This window comes from Hyperolius riggenbachi, chromosome 1 (assembly GCF_040937935.1).
Source record: "Hyperolius riggenbachi isolate aHypRig1 chromosome 1, aHypRig1.pri, whole genome shotgun sequence".
Taxonomy (NCBI): Eukaryota; Metazoa; Chordata; class Amphibia; order Anura; family Hyperoliidae; genus Hyperolius; species Hyperolius riggenbachi.
The window spans coordinates 669,197,680-669,211,221 of NC_090646.1; the positions used below are offsets into that span (position 1 = coordinate 669,197,680).

The following is a 13,542-nucleotide window of genomic DNA, read 5'->3' on the forward strand; positions in this document are numbered from 1 at the left end:
GCCATGTCACTGACTGTCCTCAGAGGAGCTCACACTCTAATCCTACCATAGTCATAGTCTAATGTCCTACCATATTATTATTATTATGTATTTATATAGCACTGACTGTCACTGATGTCACTGACTGCCCTGTGTCCTCAGAGGAGCTCACAATCTAATCCTACCATAGTCATAGTGTAATGTCCTACCCTATTATTATTATTATTATGTAGCACTGCAGCATTTACATTGCACAATTTTTTTGTTTGGGAACGGGAGACAAATAACTTTCCATCATGTTTTGGAGGGGTGGGAGGAATCCAGAGTACCCAGAGGAAATGGGGAGAACATACAACTCCATGCAGATAGTGTTCTGGCTCAGGTTCGAATAGAGGACCTACTAGCACTGCAAAGAGAAAGTGCTATCTACTATACCTGCATGCCAGAGTAAGGCCCAGTGCACACTAAAACCGCTAGCAGATCGTCAAAATGCTAGCGGTTTTGGAAGCAGAGAGCAGATATTTGGCCGGGTGCACACCAAGCGGATTTTGTATGCGATCCACCAGCCGCGTCAGCCAGTGAAAACGCTTGGCTATTGTATTTCAATGTGTGGTGCACACCGGCGGTTTGAGGTTTTTTTGCAAACCGCAAACGCGCAGCAGGAGGCGCGTTTGCGGCTTGGCAAAAACCTCAAACCGCCGGTGCGCACCATCCCATTGCAATACATTAGCCAAGCATTTTTCCAGGCGGATGCAGCCGGCGGATCGCTCCAAAAACCGCTCGGTGTGCACTGGGCCTAATAGTAAATGTGTTAGAGCAGTGTGTAGGGCCCATGCACCACTGCATACATTTCTGCAGACATCGTACATGCTGCGGACGCAATATGTAGACTCTGCATTTGTGTCACCTTTCATGCTTACATTCAAATGATGTGTAACAGATGTCTATGCTAATGAGTAGCTCTGGTATTTCCTTACAAATGAAAGCTCGTGAAAATGTATAGCAATGCACACACAGCTGCACAGCAATATGCACAAATAGTCTAGCAATGCTAAGCACACTGATGGGGAGCACATGCAGCTCATGGAGACCCTAATCCTATTGGATTCTTCATCGCTACCTTTTTTCTGCCCACCTACATAGCTAAGGCCTCTTTTCCACGGACTGTTGAGCTGGGTGCTCAGCAAGCAGTTACCACCAGACAGCAGTAGGCAGATACCAGGCAGCGCATACCTATGAAATCGCTGCCGGGAGTATTGGGCGCAGGATACAGCCGCTATATGGCTAACCCTGCTGCTGCACTAGTCCCGGCGGCGTTACTTACTATCCCCCCTCCAGGTCCACGTGGATAGTGGGGAAGGATGTATTTAGTCTTCCAGCTATTGCTGTTTTGAAAGTGTTTTAAAAGTAACTTCAGCTCCATCTTCAGCTCCGTCTGACGGCGTCGAAGTTACTCACTGTGCGCCGATATAGTCGCAATTCCTATCGGTGGCGCAGACTGCGCCCAAATCTCCTGTGCTGTTACTACAGCACTCGTCAGGCAGCAACAAGCAGTTACCAGGCAGCAGTGAGCAGTTACCAGGCAGCAGTGAGTAGTTGTGAGAGTTTGAGAGGAATTTCACTGCCTATCAACTGCCCGTGGAAAAGGCTTAACTTTAACATTCTGCCTAACCTTAAACTACTGCTCAAATTCCTCCCCCTGACTATAAGGCCTCTTTTCCACGAACTGTTTGCTCAGCAAGCAGTTACCAGGCAGCAGTGAGCAGTTATCAGGCAGCAACAAGCAGTTACCAGGCAGCAGTGAGTAGTTACCAGGCAGCGGTAAGCAGCGTCGTACTGACCCAGCGAAGTGCCGATGTTTTGGTCGGTGGGCCCCGCCTCCACATCTCCAGTGGGCCCCAGGGCCAGTGGCGTAGGGATAACTATGGGGCCCATAGACGGGGCGCGTTTTCTGGCTACATGTGTTTTAATATCTTCTTTAATGCAGCCCTGGCTGGGCCATTTCAATAAGTAAAATCACCCCCCAGAAGATTGTTGCAGAGACGCTGCGCAGGCAGGCTAAGGGACTATTTTAACCTTCCGCCTCCCTGCGCTCTCTGTCTCCAGCCGGCAATTAGTTTATAGTTCCGGCTGAACAGAGAAAACACAGCAAGTGGGCGTGGCTCCACCCCTCCGCTCTACAGCAGACAGAGATGGGAATACAGCCAGAGACGAGAGTCACTCTGGTTACTGGAAGAGGCCCTGCCCCCCACGTGCACAGCAGTGAGGAGAAAGCTGCAACAACGCGGCTAATTTGAATCAGCCTGCACAGACATGTCTTTGGTCCAGCTGATCTGCCTCCTCCACGGAATGCCATTGCCAGCAGGTATTCTTTTATATCACCCTCTGGCTACCTCCTGCCTGTCAGTGCTGCAGACACTACACTTCTCCTCCCCTCCGTGCACACACTCTCCTGTCCCAGCACTGAGCTGAGCCTGAAATAGCTGTCAGCTCTTCTCTCTATTGTAGTTCACACAACTCCCTATCTCCACTCTTTCCTGTCTGGAGAATTCTCACACTATTCATCCCTCTTTTTGGGCTCTATTCTCAAAGACTTCCCGCATGCGGTAAAGTACATGCGGGAAGTTTGCACCCAAAATACCGGCAAGTTGGGATTCTCAAAATGTTCCGCATGTTTTTTCCGCATGCGGAAAAAGTGTGATAAAAGTGCAGGATTCATGCGGTAAAATTTCCGCAAAAGTCGGTATTTTCCGCAATAAAAGATCAATTCTCAAAGATGTTCAGGCGCATCATTTCTTCGTTAATTACCGAATTTTTATCACCTACAAGTAGTAGGTGATATATTCCGCATCCCATTGACTTTAATGAAGTGTGGAGGCTTAAGGGCTGTGCTTGGTGGACTTTAACTTTTTTTTTTTAAACACTTTTTCATGCGACCTTTTTACCGCATGATTCCCGCATGAATAATGGCCGTTTCCGCATCTTTTTTCCCGCATGCGGCAAACATGCGGAAAATGTTAGTGAATGCTGAAAAAATGCGGAGTTTACCGCTGGCGGGAATTTACCGGTAAAATTTTGCGGTACTTTTGGCTCTTTGAGAATAGAGCCCTTTGTATTTTCTTTTAGTTTACAACAATGTATTGTTTGCACTTTCATGCTATGCAGTTTATTGTATTCCTGGTGTATGATTATAGCATTTGCACTTTTTATTTATGATTATTTTGTGCAGTTATTGTCACTGAATTGCAGTAAGTCCTATCCATTTAACACATCTATTTGTGTGGATTACCTACCTGCATTGCATTTATTTTTCTCTCCTCTGCTAATGATCATTAGCGATACAATTCTCCAGACGATCACCTAATCTCAATATCTTTTGGAGATGATCGTTCGGTCCCACTAGCGGAATGAAAGCTTCTATGCAATTTGATCAGATTAATGGAATAGATTCATTTTCTGGATCAATTTCATTGGTCTGATCAAATTGGTTAGCATCATTACTTCTGTTAGTGATCTTGAATGATTGTTTCCGATCGATATTACGATCGAATCAGATGGTCGATCATCTGGAGAATTGTATCGTTAATGGCCACCTTGACACTAACCTTTACTCTGCCTAATACTAACATACTAACCTCTTTTGCCTATGTACATAAGACGTTTCAAAGTGTAAGCTCACTTATTAGATCACCCACCCTGCCTTACTTATGCCTAGTACACACTAGCAATTTTGATGGATCAATCATTGGTCAATTTTACCACCTCCATGTAGTATGACCATTTACCTATATAATCTGCATAGAATTGAAAATTTGTTTGGCCCTTATACTACATGGAGGTGGTAAAATTGACCAATGATTGATCCATCAAAATTGCTAGTGTGTACTAGGCATAAGGCTTGTGTGAGCCCACCCTCCAGGTAATTGATATTAGCCCACCCACCTGGTAATTGATATTAGCCCACCCACCTGGTAATTGATATTAGCCCACCCACCTGGTAATTGATATTAGCCCACCCACCTGGTAATTGATATTAGCCCACCCACCCTCCAGGTAATTGATATTAGCCCACCCTCCAGGTAATTGATATTAGCCCACCCTCCAGGTAATTGATATTAGCCCACCCTCCAGGTAATTGATATTAGCCCACCCTCCAGGTAATTGATATTAGCCCACCCTCCAGGTAATTGATATTAGCCCACCCTCCAGGTAATTGATATTAGCCCACCCACCTGGTAATTGATATTAGCCCTCCCACACCTGGTAATTGATATTAGCCCACCCTCCAGGTAATTGATATTAGCCCACCCTCCAGGTAATTGATATTAGCCCACCCTCCAGGTAATTGATATTAGCCCACCCTCCAGGTAATTGATATTAGCCCACCCTCCAGGTAATTGATATTAGCCCACCCACCTGGTAATTGATATTAGCCCTCCCACACCTGGTAATTGATATTAGCCCACCCACACCTGGTAATTGATATTAGCCCACCCTCCAGGTAATTGATATTAGCCCACCCACCTGGTAATTGATATTAGCCCACCCTCCAGGTGATTGATATTAGCCCACCCACCTAGTAATTGATATTAGCCCACCCACCTAGTAATTGATATTAGCCCACCCACCTGGTAATGGATATTAGGCCACCCACCCTCCAGGTAATTGATATTAGGCCACCCACCTTGATTTTAGATTGACTGAGGCCTCCTTTCCACGAACTGTTGAGCTGTGTGCTCAGCAAGCAGTTACCAGGCAGAAGTAAGCAGTTATCATGCAGCAACAAGCAGTTACCAGGCAGCAGTAAGCAGTTGAGAGAGTTTGAGAGGCATTTCACTGCCTATCAGCAGTCCGTGGAAAGGAGGCCTTAGATTCTTAGATTTATTGACTTAGATTAATTGACATAGTCGTGTCACTGACTGTCCTCAGAGGAGCTCACAATCTAATCCATGTCATATGTATGGCAACTGGGACATTATATTAAAGGGGGACTCTATGCAAAGTTTTACTGGGTAGCAGTGTTTCTTCATTACAATGCTGCTAAGTTCATGTACATTTGGCCCTGTCCATGATGCATCATGACCACGCCCACCTTCCGATGCATGGTCATGTTCCTTTTTTCACCGCAGTAATGGGATGTGTGGGCCCCAGGTTGAAATTTCTCTGGTGGGCCCCCAGGGTCCCAGTCCGACCCTGGCGGTAAGCAGTTACCAGGCAGCAGCAAGCAGTTGTGAGAGTTTGAGAGGCATTTCACTGCCTATCAACAGTCTGTCTTTTCCATGGACAGTTGATAGGCATTGAAATGCCTCAAAAGCTCTCACTGCTGCTCATTGCTGCCTGGTAACTGCTCACTGCTGCCTGGTAACTGCTCACTGCTGCCTGGTAACTGCTCACTGCTGCCTGGTAACTGCTCACTGCTGCCTGGTAACTGCTCACTGCTGCCTCGTAACTGTTCACTGCTGCCTGGTAACTGCTCACTGCTGCCTCGTAACTGCTCACTGCTGCCTGGCAACTGCTCACTGCTGCCTGGCAACTGCTCACTGCTGCCTGGTAACTGCTAACTGCTGCCTGGTAACTGCTAACTGCTGCCTGGTAACTGCTAACTGCTGCCTGGTAACTGCTAACTGCTGCCTGGTAACTGCTAACTGCTGCCTGGTAACTGCTAACTGCTAACTGCTGCCTGGTAACTGCTCACTGCTGCCTGGTAACTGCTCACTGCTGCCTGGTAACTGCTCACTGCTGCCTGGTAACTGCTCACTGCTGCCTGCTTGCTGAGCACACAGTTCAATTGCTCATAGAAAAGAGGCTTAAATGTCCATCTCTGTTCACAAAAAAGACTGACCTTTGGGTAGAGGAGGATCTACTACTTCAATAGTGTTGTTAACTTTTGCCCGGGGCCACATTTTATCTAGAACCGCTGCTGCTCCTGTTTGTTTCTGGCATTTCCAAATACGCCCCAGTGTAACATTCACAGTAGTTTTAAATGGGACCTTACGTGCATGTAAATGGTGTTTTTGCTTCACTTTCCATTTTTATGAACACAGGCTGTCCTATTACCCTGCATTTGACCTTCATAGCTGACTGTACTGAATGATGGCTGTAGCCAAACACTACTCAAATGCAAATTAACCACTCACTGCACCCTGTGCAGTGCATCTACTCCATGGGAAACTTCATCTGAAGTACCAGGGACGTAGATATGCGTCTATTGTGGTGGATGGCCGCCGCTCGCTCCCACGCGCACTCCGGTGTGGGTACTCATCGCAGCCCCTTAGAGGGCTGATCAATGAATGGGAACTGAACTTTTTTAATATGTACTAACTGACCCACGGCGTAGCATACGCCACATAAGATGGTAGAGGGCAGGAAGGGGGTGTTGGGCACAGTGGCGGGGAGGGGGGTTGGACACCCCCCTCAACTGGGTCCCCCATGTGTGCTCTACCTCCAGCTTAAGCTCAGCAGGAACCCTCACCTTGGTCCCCCATGTGCGCTCCCCCTCCTGCTTAAGCACAGTAGCAGCCGCCACTATTAGTAAGAGACAGCGGGCGGGGATGACTCACCTCTTCCGTGTTCCATCGTGCGTTCCACTGTCCTCACTTCCTGCAATGCCGCACGCTGTATTGGTGTAATTTGCCTTTTTAAAGCAGAAGGAAATCTGCAAAAATTCAGCTATAGGTGAACATTTGTGGTTACCCACAATGCACTGCTACTAAATATGCAACTTACCCCTTTTCCCCCTTGGTAAGCCAAGCAAGCATCCAGAGCCGCTGGTGTATAGCAAGCCTATAGCTTTAAATTTTGCACAATCATATCAAACCCACATGTAGAAAGCCTGTTTCAGACTTTTGGTCCTCATCAGTACATGGCAGGGATTGATATGGCTGTATGAGATAGGGCTTGGACCAGTACAACAGAGTAACCAAGCAGCTCAGGGTGACCCAAACTACTAAGAATGTATAGGGGATAAAATAGACCAAAAAGACCTTCTACTAAAAAAATCAAAGCTTGGTGTAATTTGCCTTCTTAAAACAGAAGAAAATCTGCAATAATTCAGCTATAAGTGAACATTTGTGGTTACCCACAATGCACTGCTACTAAATATGCAAATTATTCCTTTTCACCTTTGGTAAGTCAAGCAAGCCTATAGCTTTAAATTTTACACAGTCATATCAAACCCACATGTGACAACCTGTTTCAGACTTTTGGTCCTCATCAGTACATGGCAGGGATTGATACGGCTGTATGAGATAGGGCTTGGACCAGTACAACAGAGTAACCAAGCAGCTCAGGGTGACCCAAACTACTAAGAATGTATAGGAGGATAAGAGAGACCAAAAAGCCCTCCTACTAAAAAAAGCAAAGCTTGGTGTAATTTTCCTTCTTAAAACAGAAGCAAATCTGCAATAATTCAGCTACAAGTGAACATTTGTGGTTACCCACAATGCACTGCTACTGAATATGCAAATGATCCCTCTTTGCCCTTGGTTTGATATGACACTACTTCTTCTTCTTGCTTGGACCAGCCCCTTCTTCTTGCTTGGACCGGCCCTGGGGGCAGGGCGCTACTTCTTCTTCTTGCTTGAAGGTTGAGGCACTTACTCTATTATATATATAGATAGATGTCAAGAGGGTATAGGTATTTTTTTTAAAATATGGGCTTGTAAATAGTGATGGATGCAAACTGAAAAAATGCATCTTTATTTCTAAATAAAATATTGGCACCATACATTGTACTATGGAAATATTGTAAACATTGCAATGACCGGGACAAATTGACAAATAAAATGTGTGGGTTTTATACACAGTAGAACGCTTTATTTTAAAGCTATAATGTCAGAAAACCGAGAAATGTTCTTATTATTTCCATTATTATGCATTTAGAAAAAAATAATTCTCAGCAAAATGTGCTACCCAAAGAAAGCCTAATTGAAGGTGAAAAACAAAACAAAACAAGAGATAGATCTTTTTTTAGTGATCAAGTTATTGGCAAAAGAAAAGGAGGAGCGCGGAAAGGCAAAAATTGCTCTGATCCATAAGGGGATAGGTGGTCAAGTGGTTAAAAATCTACTCAGCAGCACTAAAAAGGCTTGGTGTTTCTTTAACAGTTTCACAGCTTCAGAACTTTGTTTTTCTTACCCAAGCCTCATTTTTAGCTGCACAGAAGAAAACTGCCCGGGCGTTTTTCCTGTGATGCTGTGCAAAGCATGATGGGATTTTTCATGTTGTTGTTCTGCTGCTGCTGTTTTGGTGCAATTTTTTTTTCTATTTTGAATTTGAGATTTGAAGCCTAGTGTGTGCAGCTGGGAGGGGTGATCAGGACACAGGACAGTTGGAACTGTATCTTATGCTCCCTGTCACCTCTTTTCAACCAAAAAGATGGCTGCCTCCATGAAAAAGATGGCTGCTTCTTTTAAAGGGTGGGTAAGAGATTATATTACCTATCTATATTAATTAACATAACTTAATTTAACCTAATGACAGTATGTTTGTTTAGGCTGAAGTTCCCCTTTAACCTTCTTGCCGATTATCCCGAGCTCAGCTAGGGGTAACCTGCACAGAAGAATTTTTCCGGCCACGCTGGGCCGATTTTCACAAATTTTTTTTTACTGCACGCAGCTAGCACTTTGCTAGCTGCGTGCATAGCTCAATGACCGCCTCTACCCGCCGCGCTGCGCCGCCCCCCCCCCCCCCCCTCCAGACCCCTTGTGCAGCCTGGCCAATCAGTGCCAGGCAGCGCTTAGGGGTGGATCGGGATTCCCTCTGACGTCCCGACGTCGGTGACGTCATCCCGCCCCGTCGCCATGGCGACGGGGGAAGCCCTGCAGGAAATCCCGTTCTGAACGGGATTTCCTGCTTACTCTGATCGCCGGAAGCGATCGGAGTGGGTGGGGGGATGTCGCCTGTCAGTGGCTTTCATGTAGCGAGCCCTGGGCTCGTTACATGATTTAAAAAAAAGAAATAAAAAAAAGTGCTGCGCCGCCCCCTTGCCATCAGAATTGGAACGGCAAGGGGGTTAAGCACTATTCACATTACAAATGAAATGTTTGTTTGTGTGAATCAAAGGCAAATAAAACGCTTTTTCAAATGCTTCTCAAACACAAACCACTGTGTATAGAATCCTTGAGACTATGTTGAAGGCTGATATACCGTTTATCACGCTGGATATGGAAGCCGCGACTCTGCTATCGCAGTACACAAATATGCCCTCTTGCTTATTTAAACAATGCCTGGCCTCATTTCTCTTTTCTGATCTTCCCCTTTCAGTTCTCAGGTTGGTGTGATTAATAATTTAGATTCAATTAATATGCGCCCCTATCGCAGGGGTAATTGACTCCTATCAGCCATGATGAATATGTATATAGATTGCAGCGTTTCGGAGCGAGTCATTTTGCGGCGGCCCCCCGGCGGACGCGGACCCCTCCTCCGGGAATATTAGACGTGAGCGATGGTCCTGATGCCACGGCACAATCTCTGCGATTGAACTGTAACGGAATATTAACGTCTTCTTCTGTTCATATCGGGGATGGCAATAATTCCCGTCGTGCGGCAGAATGCGGTAACAGAGACAGCTGTTTGCTCGCTCCCAGCAGTCAGTATTTGTTAATGTATACGGAATTGTTTACTGCCATTTCAGTGCAAAGGAGGTAATAGGCATCCGCCAAGGGATCCAGCAACATGTTGTTACAGCCGCTGTCAAATGGGAAGGAGCTCTGAACCTTTCTCAGAAAAAATGATTAAAGTGGATCCGAGATAAACTTTTACTCATTGCATAATTGTGTTTCTTTCATATAGTTTATAGGGCATTCCTCAAGCCAAATACTTTTTTTGTTTTGTTTTAATACTCTAATTCCCTATAAACTAAACAAGCCACGCCAACAGCTCATTTTGTGCCTTGGCACTGTAGCAAGGGCTTATGGGAGCTCAGTCTGGGCAGGAGGAGGAGGAGGTGTTACTAGCCAGAGATTTCAAAGGCAGCGGGGAGGAGGGAGGAGGAGAGGGGACTGAGTTTACACACAGGCAAGCTGATAGCATCTCCTGCCCTCAGCCTGTGACAATGTGACAAACAGAACATGGCTGCCCTCATTGTATCACAGGAATAAATAATCATAAACTGTTGAAGCTGTTTGCAGCTGGATATGCTGTGTAAACTATCAAAACTTTAGATAAGATATATAGACAAGTTACTTGTTATAGTTAGTTTTTCATCTCGGATCCGCTTTAAAGAGAACCCGAGGTGTGTTTAAAGTATGTTATCTGCATACAGAGGCTGGATCTGCCTATACAGCCCAGCCTCTGTTGCTATCCCAAACCCCACTAAGGTCCCCCTGCACTCTGCAATCCCTCATAAATCACAGCCGTGCTGTGAGGCTGTGTTTACATCTGTAGTGTCAGTCTCAGCTGCTCCCCCGCCTCCTGCATAGCTCCGGTCCCTGCCCCAGTCCCTTCCCTCCAATCAGCAGGGGAGGGAAGGGATGCAGGCGGGGACTGGAGTTCTGCAGGAGGCGGGGAGAGCAGCAGACTGACACTATAGAGATAAACACAGCCAGCTCTGACAATCTGTTTGTCAGCAGCACGGCTGTGATTTATGAGGGATTGCAGAGTGCAGGGGGACCTTAGGGGGGTTTGGGATAGCAACAGAGGCTGGGCTGTATAGGCAGATCCAGCCTCGGTATGCAGATAATATTTTTCAAACCCACCTCGGGTTCTCTTTAAGCGGTGATCTTGTTGTGGCTGAAGTTTTGGTGAAACTTTTGCCAATTTTGACATCTAAGATTATTCGATAAAGAAAAAAATTGGGAGAGAATAGCAGCACTTGCTTATTGTTAGCATACTAACAGTTCACTCTTACAGGTCTTTCCTTGTTAGCAAAGCTGAATAGTTAACTACTGTATGCTACTACTAACACCATTTTCATTCTTGATGCAGTCAATCCAAAGTTATTGGGGGACATTTATCAAGAGTGTCTGAGACAAAATATTGGTAGGTTTTTAGAAATCCGTGCAGAATTGTCTCAGACATCCTAAAGAATCACTAAATAGTGCAGATTCCTTCTTAAACTTTTAGGAATAGGAGAGGTTAGGAATGTTTCTCAGGCAGTGCAGAGTGTGAGGGAAATTACTGTTGGGGTAACCAACACATCTGCTGTCAGCAGGCTCTGAGTGCGAGGGGAAGATCCCTTCACAAATTATGCCTAGCTTGCACTGCTGCACTATCTGTAGAACTGCTATGAAGCACTTCTTAATCTGCAGCAGTTTAGGGATGGATTTACACTTTTCTTAACTGTAGTGCAGCTCTAGAAATCCACTCTAAACTGCCACTATTATGTAGGATTTGAGAAGTTTCTTATTATCATGCAGAACAGTTCATCTGCTGGTTAGAGCAGTTTTAGAAGAAAAAACTGTCAGTAATGCTTTGATAACTCTGGCCCATTGTCCTTAGAAAAGTCAGCCATGTCACCAGATATGCCATACACTACTCGATGGTCATTACCGGAACAACCCCCTGATAGTTCCCTGTCTGATCTATCTACCTGTTTCCCCTCTCCTCTCTCTTCCCTTCCCTCCCTTTCTCCCTGTTCCTCCTCTATCTGTCTACCCCTCACTCTAGTCAATATATAGTTGAGATTACACTTTTTAAGGAAAAAGGATAAAAACTGTAATGTCCTTAATTGGATGATCCACCACACCCGTAATCTAATGCTTGATTATTAAAGGGACAAGAATATCAAAAAATGACATCATGGCACATCGAAATCTTGCAACAAATCGATACAACTTTATTCAAAAATACAAAAGGTGAATTTTTCATAAAGACTCTTATCCCAAGAGATTCCGTTTCCAAAGATAGCATTAAAGTTCATCATATATTTTCATGAGACTAGCAAGATCAATCATCTGGCTTGACGAAGTTAAGAATACTTAATTTTCTGATGGCGTTTAGCAAAAATACATTTCTAGTGGCAACAACACATGTTCGTTTGGGGTGTACAATACCATTCATCAGGCCTCATTGTATATGATTATCTATTGGGCCAGATTGTCTGCATACATATGTAATCGCCGCCGGGAGACTTGGGCGCAGGATACAGCCGGTATATGGCTGATCCTGCTGCTGCACAGGTACCCGGCGGCGTAAACTACTATTCCCCCTCCAGGCCGCCATGGATGGTGGGGAATGATGTAATTCAGCTTCCAGCTATTGCTTGAGGCTGAATTATAGTGTTTTAAAATGTAACTTCTGCTCCGTCTTCTGACGGCACCGAAGTTACTCAGTGTGCGCCCAAATCTCCTGCGGCTGACTGGGAGCACATACACTTTCCCACGGACTGTTATTTGAATAGTCCAGCAGCTACAGAGGGAGTGACCCCCTCACTCTTGTCCCCCCCCCTTTCCTTGGGTGCTCCCCCCCCCCCCCCCCGAAAATCACTCTGAGGGCACCCCTCTGCTCAGTAACATACATTTAACTGTTTCCAGGCTCCAGGAGTATACCGGGAACAGAATAGGATCTGTAAAATACTCTCCATGTTAGCCTGAGTTTATGTAGGCATTAAAGAGAACCTGTAACAAAAAAAAGTTCCCCTGGGGGGTACTCACCTCAGGAGAGGGAAGCCTCTGGGTCCCAATGAGGCTTCTCCCACCCCTGTAGCTGAAGGAAGTCCAGCGCTGGCTCCCCCGGAGTGTCCCAGAATCCTTCCTCGACAAGGCTGACAAAGGCTGATAAGCACTGATTTATTTACCTTCCCTGGCTCCAGCGGGGGAGCTGTTGCGGCTCTCAGCACGGGGATAGGCGGAAATAGCTGATCTCCGCCGGGTCTGCTCTACTGCGCAGGCGCAGGAGACTTATGCCTGCGCAGCAGAGCGGCCCAAATCGATCGGCTATTTTCCGCCAATCTCTGAGCAGAGAGCCGATACTGCGCCTGCGCTGGAGCTGGGAAGGTAAATATTTACATCCCCGCTGCTCGGGGAGGTTTATTGCCGCTGCCGTGGGACACAGGAGGACGGGGGAAGCCTCAATAGGATCCGGAGGCTTCCCCCACCCAAGGTGAGTATCCCCCAGTGGAGGATTTTTTCATTGCAGGTTTTGTTTAAAGGAGTCATCAGGGAAAAAGGCTAAAATAAGTGGTACTTACCAGGGGCTTCCTCCAGCTCCAAGCTCCCAGGACGTCCCTCACCACAGCTCTGCCCGCAGCCGTTCGCCGCAGGTCCTTCCCGGTCCCCGGCGATGACATCAGAACGACCTCCAGGTCGCTCTGTACTGCACCTGTGCGAGCGGCGCTGTCAATCACTGCCACGTGTGCCGGAGCGGACTTGCGCAGTCCGCTCCAGCCCACGTGGCGGAGATTGGAGGTCGCTCTGACGTCATCGCCGGGGACCGGGACGGACCTGCGGCAAATGGCTGTGGGCAGAGCTGTGGTGAGGGACGTCCTGAGAGCTTGGAGCTGGAGGAAGCCCCCGGTAAGTACCACTTATTTTATCCCTTTTCGCCTGATGGCTCCTTTAAGTAAACCAAGGGTCTTATCTATTTGCCATACATACCTCACAATCCTTGCAACATCCCTTGTAA

General features: G+C 46.4%; 1 long non-coding RNA gene across 1 annotated transcript in view; it reads left to right on the forward strand.

The window, feature by feature from the left end:
* Positions 1-2,136: 2,136 nt before the first annotated feature.
* Positions 2,137-13,542, forward strand: part of LOC137561133 (uncharacterized) — a 77,929-nt gene continuing 66,523 nt past the window's right edge. Inside the window, exon 1 of the long non-coding RNA XR_011029877.1 lies at positions 2,137-2,344. This is a non-coding gene — a long non-coding RNA (uncharacterized lncRNA). The remainder of the gene's footprint in view (positions 2,345-13,542) is intronic.